This window comes from Phacochoerus africanus, chromosome 2 (genome assembly GCF_016906955.1).
Source record: "Phacochoerus africanus isolate WHEZ1 chromosome 2, ROS_Pafr_v1, whole genome shotgun sequence".
Taxonomy (NCBI): domain Eukaryota; kingdom Metazoa; phylum Chordata; class Mammalia; order Artiodactyla; family Suidae; genus Phacochoerus; species Phacochoerus africanus.
Window position 1 is genome coordinate 21305616 of NC_062545.1, and position 19907 is coordinate 21325522.

Below are 19907 nucleotides of genomic sequence, written 5' to 3' on the forward strand. Positions count from 1 at the left end.
TGTATGTTGAGGGCGACTATTAAATGACCCATTTATTTATTTATTTTTTTAATGTCTATTCTTGAGATACTAGAGTCGGAAGGCTGTGTCAGACATAAGCAAACCCGCCTTGCAGACCGGTTTAACGCTTGCAGTTGGCGCAGTTCATAAATCTTAAAATTACTGCCTCACTTTTGACAACACGGTAAAGAAAAGTCGAGTTTATCACAAGAAAACATCACCGTACCTCCGTTTACATCTCCCCTCACTTGCTTGATTTCCCAGGAAGAATTTATAGCTTCTTCCTTTGGCCCTCAGCCCTTTGGGCACACCTCTATTATAGCACTTAACACATTGCCCTGTAACTCTTTGTTTAGGTGTATTCTTTTAGCTGGAAGTAAAGCAGCTGTGTCGTATTCATTTTTATATCTCCAAGCCCAGCAAAGCTCTTGGCTCAGTGAATGGGTGCTGAATGAATGGGGATTGATAGCTCCTTGTACGTTACTTTGAATGTAATTACTTATCCAGGCTGCAACCACAAATACTACATTTTAGGAAAACCTGATTGATCTATTGTTACCTGATTGGTGCTATAGCTTTGTAAAACATCGTTCCTTTATGGAGAATTATTAAACAGGTTTTTGATGTGGCAAGTTTGTTGGGCAGGCCATCACCCTCTGAACAGGAGGCATAGAAAGTGTATGGCATTGTCCTTTTCAAATCCAAGTGCTCTTCTCTAATAGTCTCTTTAAAAAATAAATCTCAGCACAGTGTTTGGATAGTTTCAGTGAGATGAAAAAAAAAAACAAACTTGTGTAGAGTTTTGCCGACTTTTGCTTGACCAGGTTTCATGATTGAGATGGATCAACTTCCGTTTTACACGATTTAATGCTCTGATGTGAAGTTAAATAAAACAAAACCTTTGACAGTATCTTTAATCAGATTTACCACCCCCGTAGGTTATGAACCCCTTATCAAAGGAAGCAAACACCTTCACTTCTCAGGGAAAAAGTATAAGGGAGATTTTGATCCTAAATGTTGATTCTTGTGATTTCACGGGACCCTAGGACAAGCCTAATTTCTGAGTTATTCTCAAGTTAAATCCAATTTCTTTTTGAACCCAGAGCTTTAAGTGGGAAATAGCTGTCAGCATTCTTTGGGGAAAAAAACATCTTAAAATCCTAATGGAAAATTGTAGAAAATGGGGGTGAGCAGAGGAAAGGTAGGTAAGAGGACAAGTACAGGAACTGGCTAATTTTTTATTCCCTGTGTTATTTTTGTTTTATTTTATTTTTCTTACCTTCAAGACTGTGTTAAAAGAAATCTGGTTTTCTGTTTGAGTAAAAGTGGGGATAACATTTAAAACATGGGTTTACAGAGTTGTGAGCAATCTCGTTGAGATACAGGCGCTTGTATGGGTCATACAGATGTGGTCGACTCAGCAGGTTGTGATTCTGCTGAGATTTTAGATTTCTTACAAAACAAGGAAATTACCATGGCCTTGATCATTGATAGAGTCTCGCCCCCATAAGTATTAACTTGTAGATAAGAAAGCTGTAAGCCTAGTTTTATAACTTGGCTGCTCAATCCTCCCAGTTTCTGGAAGTAATTTCATGTGACATCATACCAAAGTCGGGAGGGGTAGAGGGTGGACTGAGAAGTAGGAAATCAAACCGCTTTTCCGTTTGATGTTTCAGCTTAAAAGCGGCGAAGCATTATCTTGTCTACATTGATAGGACGGCACACAGGCCCAAGGAGGGACTGCAGTTCGTTAAAAGTTGTGTTTCTGTGTTTATGGAACCAGATAATGTCAACTACATGATCCTCCATAAAAGGGTGCTTTTCCAAGACTGTTGTCATGTACAAGGAGAAGAACTGCAAGTAATTTAAGGGTCAGACCCTCCAAAAGGTTTGGCAGTTGACATCTAGTAGGTCTTTATGTTTATGTGTCTGTTTACCTCCATAGGCAAACTTCCGAGCAGAAAGATACCACAGATTTCCCTCTTAGACAGCTTCTCGTCCATCCAGACCCACCAAATCAAGCAGCCCTAATACAGGCTTAACTAGCCATCGAAAGAGAGACACCCTCTTTACGTGGTAGATTGAATTACAAGAAAGACGGCCGTGCTTACTGTCAACAGCTTCTGTCCTTCGGGCCTGTCCTCTGAGTGGTCGCCTTGTCTTTGGGGGCCGGGAAATGGAGTTAAGCAAAGGTTTCTTTTCTTTTCTTTTTTTTTTTTTTTGGCGTGGGGGGGGGAGGTAGTTAGTTTTTGTTTGCCTCTTTGGTTTTTGGCCTTTTAATGGTCTTTTCCTTGCTCTTCGGAATCCTCTTCCCCACCACCTCCTCGGCCCCACTCGGGGCCTTGCTTCCTTTTGCAAAAGGATAGTGTTCTCAATCGACAGTTTTTAAGAAAGGTTCTGATTGCCATCTGATTTCTTCCTGAGGCTCCGAGATCTTTTCACTTGTGTTGGGGTCTCTGGAAAAGAGTTGGAAACCCACAGAATACACCTTGCTTCGTAGGCACCCTTGACTCACGTTAACTCATTCAGTCCTCGAAAGGCTCTTGTGCTATCCTTGGGATCACTCGCTCTGGTGTTACAGGTGAGGAAGCCAGGGCAGAGAGCTGTTGAACAAGTGGCGTGGGGTTCCGGGTGGCACCTGGGTTTGCATGTAGGCGTTCTGGGCCCTGCCCTCACCTCGTCACAGCATTGCATCTCTCAAACGACAGATCCTGTAAGAATTTAGGGAGGTGTTTCTGGAAGGTTGGAATATGGCACAATGGCGTGTGGATGGAGAGCATGATCCTGGCATTCCTGAACTCACCTTCTATGTATAAATGTCTGCTTACAAGGTGCCAGTGTGGTTTTTCTCAATGCCTTTTTCTTGCCTTAACTTTTTTTTTTTCTTCTTCTTCTAGGATTGCTCTCACGTCTGATGTGGCCTCAGTTTCATGTCACATCTACCCCTCTGCACCTCAGACTTAGAAAGGTAAGGGTGGCTCTGCTCTGCGCTCTGACTTCTGCCCATTCTGCTGGCCCCTGGCCAGTCAGATCTGTGTTCTCGTTTTCCGTTGTTAGAGCACACCCCAGCACCTTCCACCCTCCACGGTGGAGAGGGTCACATTCTAGAAAACACTTGCTCTCAGAGAATTTGGGTTTGAAGAACTGCAGACCTTGAGGGAAAAAATAGGGCTGGGGGATATGAACACCTATGTTTTTCTTTATTTTTTGGCCGCACCTGTGGCATGTAGGCATTCTTGGGCCAGGGATTGGACCTGCACCACAGCGGTGACCCATCCTGCTGCAGTGATACCACCAGATCCTTAGCTGGCTGCACCACAAGAGAACTCTATGAAAGCCTACTTTTTTAACTCTTAAGAAAAATTGAGAGAACATGCTAAGAACTGTCATTGGTATATTTACTCATGTAACTTTAGAAATAAGGGGCATTATGCAATTGACTTTTATTTATCATAACTTGTTTGCTCGAAACTTGTGATCTCCCTCCCTGACATTTTAAAAAGACGTTTTCAAATAAAGAGCAGATTGATACTAGGGGAGATTGAGGGGTATGATCCTCCATTTAGAATCATATTTAGTGTGTTGTATGTATTGCGATCAGTCTCTCTAAGTCATGCTTCTAAAATCATAATAGGTGATTCTCAGTTTGCACATAGTCTGTCCAGATTTCCAAAAATTATGGAAAAACCATGCCCCTAAATCCAGTGGAGGGAGCCCAAGCTTGTCCCAAGATTTGAAGGAACTCGTGGTTGACAGGATCCTCAACATTTATTTTTCAGAATTTTATTTCATACTTTTTTCCACCATACATTTGGAGCCCATAGTTTGTTTTAAATGCCTGTTTCAAAATAATGACACCCAGTTCCAGCCTTAAGTTTCATATCCAACATTTTGGTTGTTTTTCTCCTGTAACACGTATTCTCGTTAAGCCCGTTGCCTTCTTCACCCCAAAGGAACCCTCCTCCTGCTTTGCAGCTTTAGTGCTAACAGTGTTGCTTAACCATAACTCTTGGCCTCTCTCCACATATTTTTTTTTGCAAAATGTCCTTGACCGTAATATGCCATGTATTTTTTATTCCAGGCTTCTTTGTAAGTTTTCTTATATCCCATCTTACACTTGAAATTTTTTTTTCCCTTAAACTAGATAACCCACTTCCAAATTTCTTTTGCTCTTGGGACTGACTTCTAGAAAGTCTATCCACAGCTGTCCCAGGTGAAAGGCCAAAGTGAGGAGGGAATATTAGATGTGTATGTTTAAATTCTTGTTCTCCAAATGGTTCTAATTGAAATTAATCCATTTGCCAACCCACACGTTTAAAAGAAAAATTGTAGCAAAATCCAAAGATACCAGAATCACTTCTGTATCTCATTTAGTTTAACTTCATGATACCTGGAAGACCAGTTCATGCCAGGCCCATTTGTAATTGTTTTCTCCAGGTAAATGTGATATTGCCATTAAAAGCACAGCTCCTAATATTGATACACTGCTTAAGAATTTAAAAATCTTTCTAGCACGTGGCATACAAAACTTTGAAGCAGGCAGGAAATACTTAGAAATTTCTTTTGCGTGTTAGAAAATGGAATTATGTCATGATCTAAGTTAAAGGAAGATTATTGGGGTGAATCAATAATCTGTACTCTTTCTGTTACATATAGATTGTCTTCTGAAACAGGTTATTAATATTTCCTAATTGGGAACATACCTCATGTGTGTAAAATCATTCTTGATACTAATTGACAGGCCGCATCTGCTGTGTACATAGACTTCAGACTCTGCCCCAGCCATTGTGCTTCCACATGTACATAAGCAGTGCATCACCTTCCAGCAGCTCTGTCGTCATGAACAGAAGTAAGGGACTTGCCGAAGGTTACCTCCTTGGCAAGAGCAGAGCCGGTATTCAGACCTAGAGCCGTCTGACGCCAGAGCCAGGGCTCTTTCCATGCTACCAGCCCATCTTTCTTAGACTGTATCTAGCAGGGCACCATCATTTGGTTCACGTTGTTTAACGAACTGTAGGAACACAACCTAGTATTAAGTAGAGTACGCATCTAATAAAAGAATAAGGGAGAATAAACCAATTGTCATACCACGTTTAGGTAAGGAAAGTTACTATCTAAGAAATAGTGTTATTTTAACTTCTTGACTCCCTAAGCAACCAAAAAATTAAAATGAAGGAAGGTAGGGATGAAGGGAGTTGGGGGCCTTAATATGGGAGAGCATTAAATATTATTGCTACAATTAGTAAGTAAAGCACATGTCGATATCACTGTGTTTAAAATAGTGTGAGGAGGGCCACATGGTTATAACAAAGTATACTTTATTTGGGGGATAACTTAATTGAACCCTTATGTGGCATTTACCAAGGTAATATTTTCCTGTTTGAGCACAGGAATTAGAAGTGATTCATAAACACACACACACACACACACAAAATCAACATGTAAATTAAAGCCACATTAGGGAATCATCATTTTTTGTTGTTTCCCTAAAATGGTTCCTGTTTGCCTTTCATATTCTGCTCAGAGTATGTAAGACTATTGCTAGTTCGGATCCAGGGAGGATTTGGAGCTTCCTGTGAACACTTCATTTTGCAGAGATACTTCAGTCTTCAGTTAGTCTTTTTGTCCACAGTGTTTTAAAGTTGTTTTCTGCGTTCCCCCCGCCCCCCCCCCCCCCCGAGGAATTGCTGCTTTACTGATTTTAATGTATAGGATGGATAAATGCAGAAGCCTAATCCGTCCGCCTGCTGTCTGAGGTCTCTTTCTATCCCGAAAGCCTGAGCATATTGCTCTCCTGATTAAAAACTTTCAGCGGATCAGTCAGGACTCTTGGTTGCAATTGACAGAAATTAATGGGACCATTGAAGAATTCCAAACAGCCAAGTGACGGGGAGCGTATTTGCATGTCAGAAGAATCACTCTGACAGCGGCTTTGTGATTAGAGTGAAGGGATGAAGGGGAGCCGTCTGAGAACCGGGAGACTGAGGAGCCGGTATGGATCTCAGTCTCCAGTCCCTAGGAATGTCCCTTTACTGGTAAGCTCTTTACTTACCAGGCTGGTGGTAGGTTTAAAGCAAGGCACGTGAGAATTGGGGTCTGGCCCGTGGAGTGGACCGCTCCTTCATTCTCCAGCATGCCTCTCCCCCTGACCCCTTGGCAAGTTTTGGGACACCACGGAGTGGAAAGTAGCCTCCTGCCGTGGTTACCCTGTTAGGCAGTGAGCGTTGAGACTGGGCTCCGTGAGTGTTCGTTAACTGTCCCTTCTTTCCTCTGCCCCCCCCCCCCCGCCCCCGTCTGGTGTGAGGAAGGCAGCAAGTGTCTACAGAGGCTAGACCCTTATGAGAGCAGAGTGGCCCCACACCCTGGTGGCTCTGGTTTTCCAGACCTCTGTCTGCTTGCTCCACACACCCTAGCTTCCAAGTTCCCTGGCTGTGGGTTCCCATCTCGAGTACCACTTAATGCAGAATTCTCATCTTCCTAATAACCAGAGCAGTGCAGGGGAGGGGGCTGTGGTGGCATGCTCTGTCCTGGGAGGGCACTTGCTCCCCAGGCAACTCCTCTCCAAGACCCGCCTTCCCTCTGGATGCGCCCCACAGGCCAGGCAGACTGCACGGGTGCCTGTGGAACAGGAAGATGGGGTTCCCTCAGTCCCTGAGCCTTAGACATCTGAAATTCTTCCAGCCAGAGCTCTCTGTTCTCAAAGTTCTAATCTCAGCATACTGGCTGATATATCTTGGCTTATCTAGACTTCTCTCTGGTTTTCATCAGGGCCTTCATAAGCCTCATCCCAGGTCTCAGATACTCAGCCACAGAACTTAAATGGAATTTGTTTTGAGGACGTGACTGACCTCAAAGTCCAAATCCCTGTAGTCACTTGGTGCCATAAGTACCTACCATCACTGGGACATCTCTCGGAATCAACACATTCGTCACAGTGATATGCTTTCTCCTTGCGTGGGACCCTCTCCCCTCTGACCTCAGCTCACATTTCCACACACCCTCACTTCCATCCTCCGGGATCCACAGTCTCACTCCATCCCATCCCCATGGGCTGGTTTGGGAGCCCCAGCGGAGCTTGGAAGCAGGGGTGCCCTGTGCCTCAAGATGCCAGCGGTGCTGGCCTCTCTCTTCCCACTTCCTAGTAGATTTCCATTTTCTTCCCCCCTTTGGTTTTTATGCAATTCAGAGTTTTAAGATAAAGGTCTTAAAGATAACTCTCTCTGCCTCTCCCTTTCTAGGTATTTGCATAGGCATCAGCGGAGTTAATCTTGTGAGTAAACTCTTAACATCTGCACTTGTTTCCTTCCTTTTCTCTCTTCCCCCGGGCTCCTACACCACAGTGCAGGACTCCCAGCACCTCTGCAGAGTCCTCACTTCTCTCTGCCTTGGGAGGGGAGAGGGGAAGAGCATGTGTGACAGTTTTTGAGACAGTCTGCCTCCCCCCAACTCCTGCCATCCCCACCCCACCCCCGTTGCAGCAGTCGAAACTAGTCTGAAGCACAGATACGCAGGGGTTTAGGCACTCCTTCCCCAGGCCGCCTCGCCAGCCCGAATCTCACCCCACAGTGATCAAAGTGCAGGATGCAGTCCCCTTCGCATTCCCCACCACCCACCTGGAGAGAAATTTCATTGTAGGCATTTTTAGGTGTTTCTCTCTCCCCCATGGGGTGTGTCCTGGAACCGGGAGGGTTCCATGGCACCCGGTAAGTGAGGGCTTGGCTGCTGGCCTTTGGGATAGTGGGAAAGTGAAGCCCCGAAGCTCTTGCCCCAGGCCTGGCCTCCCTGTGCGCACCACCCCTCAGCTGTCCTCTAGAGGGATCTGCTCTGCGTTGGGGACAGAGCTGGGCAGGGTCTCCCTTGTTGGGGGCCAACAGGTCTCCTTTTCCTTTCCAGCCCCAGGGGCAGGGGGGTGGATGGAGAGTGCCTTTTTTCGGACCCTCTTATCCGCCCTCACCTTCTCCCGACCCTGAGGTTGGGCAGAATCTCCTCATGGAGTAGAGATGTTTAAGAAAGACAGACTGCTTCTGCCGTCATCTGGGCTAAATGACAAGGAATTACAAAGCCTGCACCTGTTTTAAATGAGCTAGAAAGGAAAACTGTTGGGAGGACAAACAAAGTTACATTCCAGAGCTGTCCTGCTGCCCTGATTTGGAGGCTGTAATGAAGGCAAAACATCACCCAAACACTGGTCACTATGGAAATGAAGAGAAGGAAACAGACTTGAGAGACAATAAGCTCGAGGAATCTGCAGAGCTTAGTCAGTGAGAAAAATCTAGTGCGCCTCCAGTTTCTGACTTTGGAGCAGCTGGGAAGCGACGAGACGAGGGGACTGACCTATTAATAATGTGGGCCCTTAGATGGCACCCTCTGGATGCAGAGCCCAGCTCAGCTCTTGCTGATTGTGTGACCATCAGCAAATTGGCATCACTTTTAAGCCTCAGTTTCCCCAGAAGTCAGCTGGGCTCAATGCTTCCTACTCAGATGGTTGTTCGGGGCGTTAAGTAAAGTCATTAAAACAATGGCTGTGACCTGGTGAACATCCAGTAAATGTTAGCTATTTTTACGTAGTGGTGCCAGTAGCTAAAATTGGTAATGCCAGTGGAGAGGGCCTGGAGGGCTAGCTGCGCGGAGCCCCTGCTTTAGAACAGGTGACCTTCAGGGGCGCTGATGGATATTTAAGCTGAGAGGTGCAGGAGGTTGGAAGGCTGGGTGGGTCTGGAATTTGCAGGACCAAAGAGAAAGATTTGAGTGGCTTATGACCTCAAGGAGCATTGGAAACCTTGGGTTGTGACGGAAGTCCTGCCGGGGTTGAGTGAGCTGGTAGAGAGCCAGGTGCCCAGCGCTTGGAGCTGCGCAAACTCCTAGCCACCCTTTCCCAGCATCTCCTCCCCCCTTCCTCCAAAGGCCCCCGTTACTGTCAGATGAATAGGAATATCCTGTCCGCGGCCTCCACTTCTAAGTCGCAGTGACCCAGCTCCTTGAAGGGAGATTTAGGGTCCATAACCTACCAGGTAGGGTGGGCTCCTTTCCGCCTGGAATGAGTCTTTAGGAAATTAAAAAAAAAAAAAAAAATGTTCCAGGAGGTTGTTGACAAACAGGCCCAGCACATCATCCAGCTAGAGGAGTCTCGCTGAAGGCTGAGGCAGGCCTCCTGGTGTCAGGGCTTGCCCAGTCCTTTCCCACTCCAGTCCTTAGAAATAAAAGTCAGTTTGAAGAATTTACTTAAGCGAAATCAGGAGTAGCTCAAAGTGAATGAGCTGAAACTGGAGGGAAATCCCTTTGTTCAATTCGGGTTTCAGTGAATGCTCAGCAGGCAGCTAAACCAGTTCATTAACAGAAAGATGTGTTCTCAGAAGCTAATGCCTGGAAAAATAGACTGTGACAACGAAAATGCATTCTAGAAATGCATTTTCTAGAATGCACCCTAGATTCAGGAAACTTAATTTTTTGTCATCACTGAATAAACACATCGCTTCCTCCACCCCCCACCCCCGCCGCTCCCAAATAGCTCCCCTTCATTTAAGACCATTAACTGTGATCTGTTTACTGTGCGCCAATCCTCATTCCTGGAAAAATGTGATTTTTTCTTGCTACTTTGGAGCTCAAAAACAAGTATATTTAGAAACTTTTGATGGTAAAGGGTCATTTTTAAAAACCATAATAATACTTGGAAAAAAATAGAATTGACGTGTGAAAATCTTTCCCCTCTGGTTTTTGAAATCTAAATTTCAGACCTGAAAAACAGTCTGCACGTAGCATCCTGTCAGATGTAGATGTGTTCTTTTTTCCCCCGTCTCTGCTCTGCTTTATGAAATTGTTGTGTACAGCACATGGCTTTCCCCCCGGGGCCGTGCATGCTTTCAGGTTCTCTGTTGCATTGTTCACGATTGAAGCATTAGACTGGTGCTGAGATGGCAGGTGGAAAAGGCCGGGGGACTTGATCTCCTCGCTGCCAGAGTTCTCCGCTTTCACTGCGCTGCTTACATTGAACGGCTTAAGAATAAGCTCCTGTGTGAGCCCTTGGAGGCCAAGGAGTATTGTTGAATTCAGAAAGGAATCGCTTTCTCTTAGTGATAATTTGAATATTTTGACAATGAAGCTAAGCTACTCCGCTGCCTGGTTTGCGTACTTCATGTCATGTGCGCCCTTTCGAGTGCAGCAGAAGAGAGAGCCCCCGCCTCTCTGAATTCATAAATCGGTATTGTCCATCGGTGAGGTGGGTAGGAGCAAAGAAGAATCATCCAGGAGAATTTTGCTCTCTTGCTTTAATGTTTTTTTCAAGCTCTTAAAAAAAAAAATTAATGCAGGCCTTTGGAGACCACCCAATTAAAGCACCCCGATAAATGTTGAGCATTTGGAGAAGAGAGATGGACCATGAAGATCCTTTGTGCAATGTTGATACATGCAAAGTGAGGAATAGCATTTAAAGCAAATACTCTGGATGATTCAGAGACCTCACTCACCTCCAGGTTTTTCCCTGAATTGTGGTGGGTTATTTTTAAACTTTAGCTGTCTGAAAATGGCCGTAATTTTTCTGTTTTTAACCTAAAAGGATGTTATTCAGAATAAATGGACATAGCCTTTTTGAGCAAATTAAGAAAATGGGCAACCAAGTGAATCAGTCATTTAGGTGAGATATAATTGGCTTTCTTACATAATAGATTTGCCTTGTATTGGTAACATCCGGAAAAGCTCTCCCACTAAGAGGATCCACTGGTTGGAATCGTCTTAGCTGGAAGAAGCCAACTTCGATAATTAATTGGTGAACAGAGATACTGGTTGCCAAATGCTCACCAGGGATTGGTGGTGTGAAGCCGGCTGTAGACTCTTCTGCTGTCGTGGTGGAAACTAAGTTCCCAGGGCCCCAGTGATGCTGTGTTGCTCTGTGTTACTTTGGGCTGTGGCCTAGAAATCTGCATTTTAAAAAACCGCCCTGCTAGTTCTGATGCATAGCCAGGTTTGGTAACCACTGGGTTCTGTGTATAAGTTGGAAACTTCAGCCTTTTCACCCTGCGTGTTTGATAAATCTATATGAAGATATGAAGCTTTTCTTATGTGAAGCTTTGGTTGGAAAAGAATGCCTACTGGTTATTGCTGACCTTTTTCAATTCATAATTTGTTTTAGGTTCTGTTATTGCATAGATTTGCATACCTATTTTATAGTATTCTAATACTGTTGGTTTAAAAAAAAATTGCCATTTCCTCTGAGTGCTATTTTGAATATTTTGTGTAAGCAATTTCATGGGTTTTTTTTTTTTTTCCTCCTTGCAGAAAGCAGGGGAAAACTTCAGGGTTTTTCTAATCCAGTTGCAAGTAGGACAAAGGATATAATATAAATCCTAAAAGACCTTCTTGGGCAAGACTATATGAAATATTGAAAATCTTTTAAGTTATAACATTATGAACTTTAGCACTCCTTTTAAATATATCCGATGATCTGAATGCTTAAGACTTTTGCCATATCGTATATCTGAGACATTTTAAAACAAAGGGTGGTGGGTCTATTGAGGGATTATACTGTTGGGTTTTAAAATTTAAAATTGACTTGTTGTCTATTAAAATGTCTAAAAAGCAGTAGAAAATCTCCTTTACACACTAACAGTTGTGCTTGTGTCTGCTCTTGCAGTGAAGGGGGCTCGGGTTGCAACATACTGGGGGTGAAGGGGGGAGATGTTTTTCTAGCTTCATTCACTGAAGGTGTGCAAGATCTCTTCTTACAGGTTTGAAGCCTCAAGCTTCCGAGAGGACTCGCTGCCTGCCTCGGAGCCGTCTCCTGTCGCCGAGTAGGTACGCAAGCAATGAGAGCTTTTAAAAATTATCTCTGTCTGAGCATGTTGATTAGTTGTTGCTTGGAAACACATGGTAAAATGAGTCAAGGACATGCAGGAGGTTCAAGGCACTTCAAAAAAGCTCTGGTAGAGAAGAAATACGCTTCCCCCTCTCACTGTGAAAATACCTTTGAACAGAATCCTTTTAACCTTTTCTTACAAAAAAAAAAAAAAAAAGGCATTAGAATCCCCTGCCTCTCTCAGGGAACTAGATCCTGCAATTAGCAATTTCCCATATGCTCTGCTGTCCCCCACCCACAGCCCTGGTGATACCTGCAGATCTATGGAATTTTCTGCTGACAGCGCCATCAGTTCAGAAGCTTTAAAGCTGCCCTATCTTCACTCCTAACTTGTGTACATAAGAAGCCCTGCAAGGGTTGCCTCCCCTTGCTGGAAGATGTTGATGATAAGCCTAAGGAAGATGCTGGTCACGTACCAGTTGTCCTAGGGGGTCCACCTACAGCTTCTGAGGCTTTGTTTGAAAATACCGTTGTAAAAGCTACTGCAGGAGTCCCCTGCTCATGTAGACAGCTTAGCTGGGGACATGGCTCAGGATGCCCCGGTTTGGCCTCTGATCATCATCATCAGTCATATATTAATGGACTCTCAGGCACTCACTGTTGTGTTTGGCACTTTGCTTGGTACAGTATAATACTTGTGTCGTTTTATTAGGCAGTGCCTGTGGGCAAAGAACATAAGTCTCTGCACCTCAGTTTCCTCATTTGATAGATGGGATTGAAGATGCCTTTCCAGCCTGTCTCACGGGGCTGTCCGATGGAAATTCATAGACAAAAAAGTATGAGAGGGCTTTGAGTCCCACTGAAATATAACACCGTTTTACTATATGTTATTTTAGTTCCATCTGAAATAGAATATTCTTACTGAAGGATGTTTTGATTTATTGGCCAAGATATGGAAATGCATCCCAACATGGCCAACATAGCTGCTAGGAACCAGGAAAGGCCCTAGCCGTTCTAATTAGGTGGGGAAGGGGGGACCTTGCGGTTGTATCCTCCCTTTACTGTGTGATTGACGTTAGAAGACTGTGCGTGACAACTGGGAAGATTCTGGAATGTGACTGCCGAGTGTTGGGCCGTGAGTCTGCGGGCTGCAGACAGGTAGGGTGGCCAACACACCAGGCCTTGTCTGTCTCTGGAGCTGAGTGGGACAAGCCCGGGGCAGGATGGCTCTGCCTTCCCTTGGGCAAGCAGGGAAGGCCGAGCGCCCGTGAGGCATCGCTCTAGGCTACTGGGAAGGGGCAGCAAGCATGCAGCAGGCGGGAAATTGGGGCTTATTGTAAGCAAGGTGCCTGGCCTCCAGGGCGACAGGAGCACAGAACAGCACATTGAAGCCTCTGTGGATGGGCTGCGGGACGGACCACACATGTGGATGGCGAGGACAGCTACTTAGAGAGGTTCACATTCCTCCCCATTGAACTGGGTATGGTTGTAATGGTTTGTTAAACAAACAAAGGACCTAATGCTGTGAATGGGGGAAGAGAAAAGACTTAAGGTGAAAAGGAGAGGAGGCCCTGCCTGCTAGTGTTCCACTCTTTTTACGCTTTCTCCCCCATTTCCTTGACATTCTTGTGTCCCTTTCAGAGAAGACAGGGCAGTAACTGGGAACACTTTGCCTTGTCCCTCCTGCGCCATTTCCCTTTAAGATGGAAACCTGTTAAATGTCTCCCCTCTTACAAGGAAAAACAATTAAAAACTGGGGTCATCTGAAAGGCCTAGCGATAAATATTTTAGTATTTCACACCAGGTATTTCTGGGCGAACTGTTTGCTTGGCATCCCTGGAGTTTATCGGATGCGGCATGGCAGGGCTGAGAGAAAAATCCTCCCTCAAGCCCTGCATGGTAGTTTTGTCCTGTAAAGGAGGCGCGTGCTCGCAGAGGTGGGCAGGCCTCTGCTTCCCGAGGAAGGGCGGTGAGTGAGGCATTGAGTACAGCAATTTCACTTTTCTCTCTCAGCTGTGTACACAGTTTATAGTAAAGTGAGTTCTGGACGTTCAGCCGCTGAAAAAGCCTGGGGAAAAAAATCGTGTAAATTGTCTTTTAAAATTGCCAATTACATTTGCGCCCATTCAGTTAATCAGATTAGGTCTCAGGCCCTCCTTGTGGGCGGAAAAAAAAGAACCATTTAGAGTTTGAGAACAGTACTTTTGAATCCACTCTTCCCTCGGGGTAGCAAAGTTGTGGTGGGGAGGGGTGAGTGATTACTTGTAACTTTTTCTGGGCAAGATGGGCTGTCCATGGGCCTTCCTTGGGTTCCCTGGCTCCCAGGCCCCTCTGCCTGGTGCTCCAGCTCCCTTGTGCTGGGGCACAGCCTCCTTTGCAGGCCCTGCCGCTCACACGCACACCTGCCTTCCAGCCAAACTGAACCACACTATCCACGCTGCCCTGTGCTGCTTTCCCACGGTCTTCCCTCTGCCTGAACTAGACCTCCCTCTTTCTCACCCGCTTCACTCCTAAACTCGGCCTATGTGGTCATTAGAAAAATGTAGCAAGTACAGATATCTGAAGAGGAAAAACAAAAGTCATCTCTAATCCAGCCCCCCCCCCCCCCCCCCCAGCAATCCTCTGCCAACAGGTTGTTGCTGAAACTTTTACTCCTTTTCCTGTTTATTTGGACAGATTATTGTTTTAGAAAAAAAAGTCTGCCCAAGTCTTGAGCATCCTTTCTCAGTCTCACGTAGCCTTTAATGTCCGTCCCATCAAGAGATTTTAGCTCAGGAATCTGGCTTCCGTCATCCCTGTGACTAGCCAGCTTTTCTTATTTCTTTTCTCAGGGTGAGCCGTTACCCTCACACACTTCCTGGGAAGGAATCGGCCTTTTCTTTTCCCTAGAATGGTAACCGTATTAGGACAATAGGCCCTGTCGATAATTAGGTAAGTTTTGGTCCCTCTGTGCCCTGCTCTTAGAGTCCCAGGAAAAGAGATCACCCCTGCCCACTATAGAAACACATCCTAAAGGGCGTAAAGGCGAGTAGCTGAGGATTTGTTGGGAGGGAGGAGGGGGATATATTTCCAGCTGTCACAAAGGAGTAGGCCCTGCCGCTGACTTTAATGACTAGAAAATCTTCTCCTAATACCAGGGGCTCTTGTCTGGATTTCAGGTCCGCACTTCCCCCCCTCCCCCCACCACGCTACCTAGAGTCCACTAACAGTCTTCTTGAAACATTTCATCCCATCTCAGCTTGAGAACCAGTCCCCGGTCTCACCCTTGCCTCTCTGGATGCACAAAGGGCATTTTGCTTGCCTGTAGATTTTTGTCGGTTTCTTCCTCAGTGTTAATACTTAAAAACAGAAGGTATGTGCTGGGGATGGGAGGCACGTGGAGGGCCTGTAAAGATGTGTCCTTCCCTCTGCCCGATGGATGGGATGTAGAGGTGCTTGGGGCCCGTCCGGGGAGTCCCAAGCCGTGGAAGCTTCCTGCTTCCACCCCTTACAGGTTCCAGTTTCAGATGACGCCTCGGAGGTGATGGAGCCTGGCTCCTGGTCAGTGGTCCTCTTTTGCTCTTGGAAGTTTGGTTTCTCTCACGTTTCTGTGGCTCGTTCAGGCTCATATTCCTGGGCTTCTGCCTCTTCCATTGCTGCTTAGGGCTTCCTCCCATCCCACTCAAGACAGAGGTTTATGGACTTTCTCTATCTGCTTTTCCTCTTCTCTCCCCACCTCCCTGTGGGCCTGGAGTGGCTGTCTAATCTTGACAAAATCAGTTACTTATTACCTTCAATCTGCTAAACACATTATAACAACAAAAGGCTCCCATCTTAAACAAACAAAGCCCACTCTCTTTCAGTGGAGAAGGCAACCCAACAGGATTTTTGAGCTCTTAGGGTCTTGTTTTGTACTCTCACCATCTATAAATTATTTTGGACATCTTATGAAGTTTTTTCTTTAATGCAAACTTAATTCTTATTTTGCTTATTTTTATCACCATAGGTTTGTCTCTACACTGTCTTCCCTAAGGGGAACCAAGGAAATTTAGAATCAGATGGCTTCTTCTGTCCTTGAAGCCTCTGAGACTTACATGTCCCCACAAGCCCTCTTCCATCTGGCTGCACAAAGCAGAGTAGGTATCTGGAGGAAGGACCAGCCTAGCTGCAGCCTAGGCTAGGCTGCAAAGAAACAGGTCTCTTCTCACCCCTAGGACTGCCCCCCAGCCATTCCAGACCACTCTGGGGAGGCAGACACTGGTGATTAAGGCCACCCACATAGAGCCCAGAGTAATTTATAAAGTCACTTAGAAGGAGTTTCCGCTGTGGCGCTGCCGAAATGAATCTGACTAGTTTCCATGAAGATGTGGGTTCAACCCCTGGCCTTGCTCACTGGGGATCCAGCATTGCCATGAGCTGTGGTGTAGGTCACAGATGTGGCTGGGATCCCAGGTTACTGTGGCTGCTCCAATTTGACCCCTAGCCTGGGAACTTCCATATGCCACAGCTTCGGCCCTAAAAAAAAAAAAAAAAAAAGTCAAGTCACTGAGAGAAGCCAGATCTAGGGGCTTCTCTGGATGGTGTCCAGTTCCCTGAAGATAAAGGTGTTGTTTGCTATGATTTAGTCTGGAGGACTGCCTCAGCTCCTCCTCCGTGCTGTGGGTCTCTTCGCTGGCCTCAGTGCCCGTTAGGCACCATTACACTCAGCATGTCTAAAATTGAACTCCAAACTCCTGTGTTTTGCTGGACTATTCTTCTGGGACTTGACCTTTCTTGGCCTCTCCATCACCACCTTTCCTAAGTCCTCAACTAACTCGAGTAGTCTTTTCCATATCTGACATTCCACTTTCCGTGATTTCAGTTGCTCATGGTCAACCTTGGTCCAGAAATATTGAATGGAAAATTCCAGAAGCAATCCATAAACTTTAAATTCCACGCCATTGTGAGCAGCGTGATGAAATCTCGTGCCAGCCTACCTTATCCCACTCGAGGTGTGAATCATCCCTTCATCCAGTGTATTCCGTCCCTTGGTCACTTAGCCATCAGACTGACTGTCAGTAGCACAGTGTGTGTGTTCAGATAACCCTTATTTTACTTAATAAGCACTAAAGTGGTGATGCGGGCCATTTGGATATGCTAAAGAGGAACCTTAACGTGCTTCTGGAGTGCCAGGAGTAGGGGGTGGGGTAGGTCAGAGATTAAATAAATTAGCCAGGATTAAAGTTTTGCTAGTTAAGAAGGAAGGCCCTGAAAAATGAAAAGTACAAGAGAAGTGATTTTAATGATGGACCAGGAGACCTAACCTGGATAAAACTATACCTATTTTTCATTTGTTTATTGGCTGTTTAAGTTTCCCCTTCTGTGAAATACCTTTTTATTTTTTGTTCTTGCCTAAAGGTTTAAAGTTTTGTTTTAAACATTAAGCCTGTAATCTGTCTGGAATTAATTTTGTATATGATGTATGGTAGGGATCCAGTTTCCGTACTTTCCACATGGACAGCCAGTTACTAAGTGGTCCATTCCTTCCCCAGTGGCCGAAGTGCCAGCCCTGTCATATATCAAGTTTACATACAACAGTTGATCTGTTTCTTGGCTATTCATTCTGCTCCACTTGGGGCTACTTGTCTGATACTGTGCCTGTATATCTTATTGCCTTAATTAGTGTAGCTTTTTAAAAAAAATTTATCTGTTGCATTTTACCTTTTCTTCTTTGGGAAAGCATGGTCTGTTTGTATGGTGATGAGAATGATCCAGGTGGATTGGAAAGACTTTTCCTTTTCCGTATAAAATTTAGAATGATCTTGCCAAGTCCCAACGAAGAACCTTGCTGAATCTTTAGTAGAACTTCATTGAAAAAAATAAAATGAACTTCATTGAATCAGTATATTAATATGGAGAACTGACAATATTACAATAATTCTATCTCTATTTCTCTATTCATGAACATGGTATATTTATCTGGGCTTTCTTTTATGTCTTTCAGTGTAGTTTTATAATTTCTCTATAAATATCTTGTATGTCTTTGGTTAGATTTATGTCTAGATGTCTTTGTTTTGTGGCTAATTCATTTTAAATTATACTTCTGTTTGCTGGTATTTAGAAATGTACTTGATTTTTGTAACCAAACACCTCCTCAGACTTTCTAATTCTCGTATTCTATGTGTGGATTCTTTGGAGTTTTCTATGTAGATAGCCATCTGTAGATGATGAAAGATTTATTCTGTTCCAATTTTATATCTTTGTATTGCTTTATGGTCCACGGCTTCTAGTACAAATGTTTAACAAGAAACAGTGATAATAGGCACCTTTTTCATATGACCCAGATAGTAAACTGTTTCATTAACTTAAAGTTATCTCATCTTGGAATTCCCTGGAGGCTCAGCAGGTTAAGGAGCTGATGTTGTCACTGTCATGGCTCAGGTTGCTGCCTGGTGTGGGTTCGATCCCTGGCCTAGAAGCTGCAGCCAAAAAAAAAACCAAACAAACATATATATATGTAAAATCTCCTCTTTCCTGTTCCTTAGTCTAATGATGCATATTTTAACCATTTAACCTATGAATGATTTTACTGTTAATTCATCTCTGGGTTATTTTAGCTGTGTCATAGAAGGTTGCTTCATGGTGCGCATTAGAACCAGGAAAGATGTAAAAAGAGCAGGCACCCTCAAAAGAAGCCACATTGGCAGACATAAAGGTGCTTTAAGAGTCATCTGGGGACTTTGGGAGTTCCCGTTGTGGCACATCGGAAATGAGGGTCTGACTAGTGTCCGTGAGGATGCGGGTTTGATCCCTGGCCTCGCTCAGCGGGTCAAGGATCCGGTGTTGCTGTGGTTGTGGCATGGGCCGGCAGCCGCAGCTCCAATTCAGCTCCTAGTCTGGAACTTCCATATGCTGCAGGTACTGCCCTTTTTAAAAAAGCAAAAAAACCCAGAAAACAAGTCGTCCGGGGACTTTATTAAGCCTTGCAGATTCTCAGTTGCTCACCCAGCAAGTTTGACTCAAATGCCTGGCCCTGGCCCTGGCCCTGGGGCCTCGCACTTGCCACTCTCCTTGCTGTTGTTTTCCTTTTGAAAATTCCTGTTCCTTGGGGGACATCTCTGGTCTCTTAGGATAGTCATTGATAGCTGTTTCTGAAGCTTCCTTCTCTGCATACAGTCTTTTTCTTCTTGTTTTCCCTAGCTGCTGCTTTCTATTCTCTATTGAGTTTTCCTATTAGATGCTTGCTTCTGGTTTCTGGTAATCGTTGGCTGCCTGCAGACTTAGGAGTGGAGCCATAGAAAAGCTGAGGAAGCTTTGTATCCTTAGATAGGGCTTGTCAACAAGGGCTTCGTTGTAGGGCAATACGGGTAAACCCTTCAGGACTGCCATTTGTCCTTGTCGTGAGCTCTTTTCTCTTGGGCTGGTCAGCTTTCCCAGAGAAGACTCTTTCAGTCTCCTGCCCTGGAGAGTATAATAGGCCTGGTTGCCATTGTTCTGAGAGCCGAATAGGGGAAGTATGCAAACTTCCACTTAATTCACCCAGTTTTCAGCACAGTACCCCCTTCTCATACCCTCAGTGGGGAGGGGGTCAGGGGGCTGAATGCACTGACAGACTTTAAACCACTTTCCCTTTCTATACCCACTCTCAGCCCCACTTCCAGAAGTACCTACTGCCCCAGTTTGAGACTTTGGATGGGCTCTGCTGGGTTAATCAGGTTGCTTCACAGCTTTTCGTTACTGGCCTTAGAGTTCGGTTTTCGCAGGACTGCGAAGTCAGTTACTGCTTGTTTACCTGCTTTCTAGCTCCCGCAGTTCTGCAGCAGTTTTCTCCTTTCCTGTTATCTTAGGGCTGAGTTTTTGGAAATTCTCCCTCATACTGTTTTAGTACAGTTTCAGGAGAGACTGAAGCTACGTACTTTTATTCACATCACCGTCTTTAGATAGCACTCATAGTGATTGTGAATAGAAGGTCCTTGTCATTTTTCATTCTAGGTCTAGTGCATAGATTTGAGGTTCGAAAGCTGTGGTGTAATCAGCTGGACAGCTTTCTTGTTAATATTCTCTCTGATTGTACGATAAACAATTCACTTCAGCTTTCTTGCTTATTTTAGGCCTTGTTTCTAAGAAAATGAGAGCCTTAGTCCCTGGGCTAGCAAAATCA

The 19907-nt window shown here is 44.9% G+C and overlaps 1 protein-coding gene across 15 annotated transcripts in view; it reads left to right on the forward strand.

The window, feature by feature from the left end:
* The window catches only part of PLAGL1 (PLAG1 like zinc finger 1), a 100338-nt gene that overhangs the window by 67959 nt on the left and 12472 nt on the right, over nt 1-19907 (forward strand). For 7 of the 15 annotated variants that reach the window (XM_047770024.1, XM_047770035.1, XM_047770022.1 and 4 more), the window contains 3 exons: nt 2898-2968; nt 7239-7270; nt 11721-11787. The gene's annotated coding sequence lies outside the window, so the exon portion shown is untranslated. Of the gene's footprint in view, nt 1-2897; nt 2969-7238; nt 7271-11697; nt 11788-14619; nt 14720-19907 lie in introns of all 15 variants that reach the window. The other 8 variants (XM_047770023.1, XM_047770034.1, XM_047770030.1 and 5 more) reach the window with 7 other exon arrangements.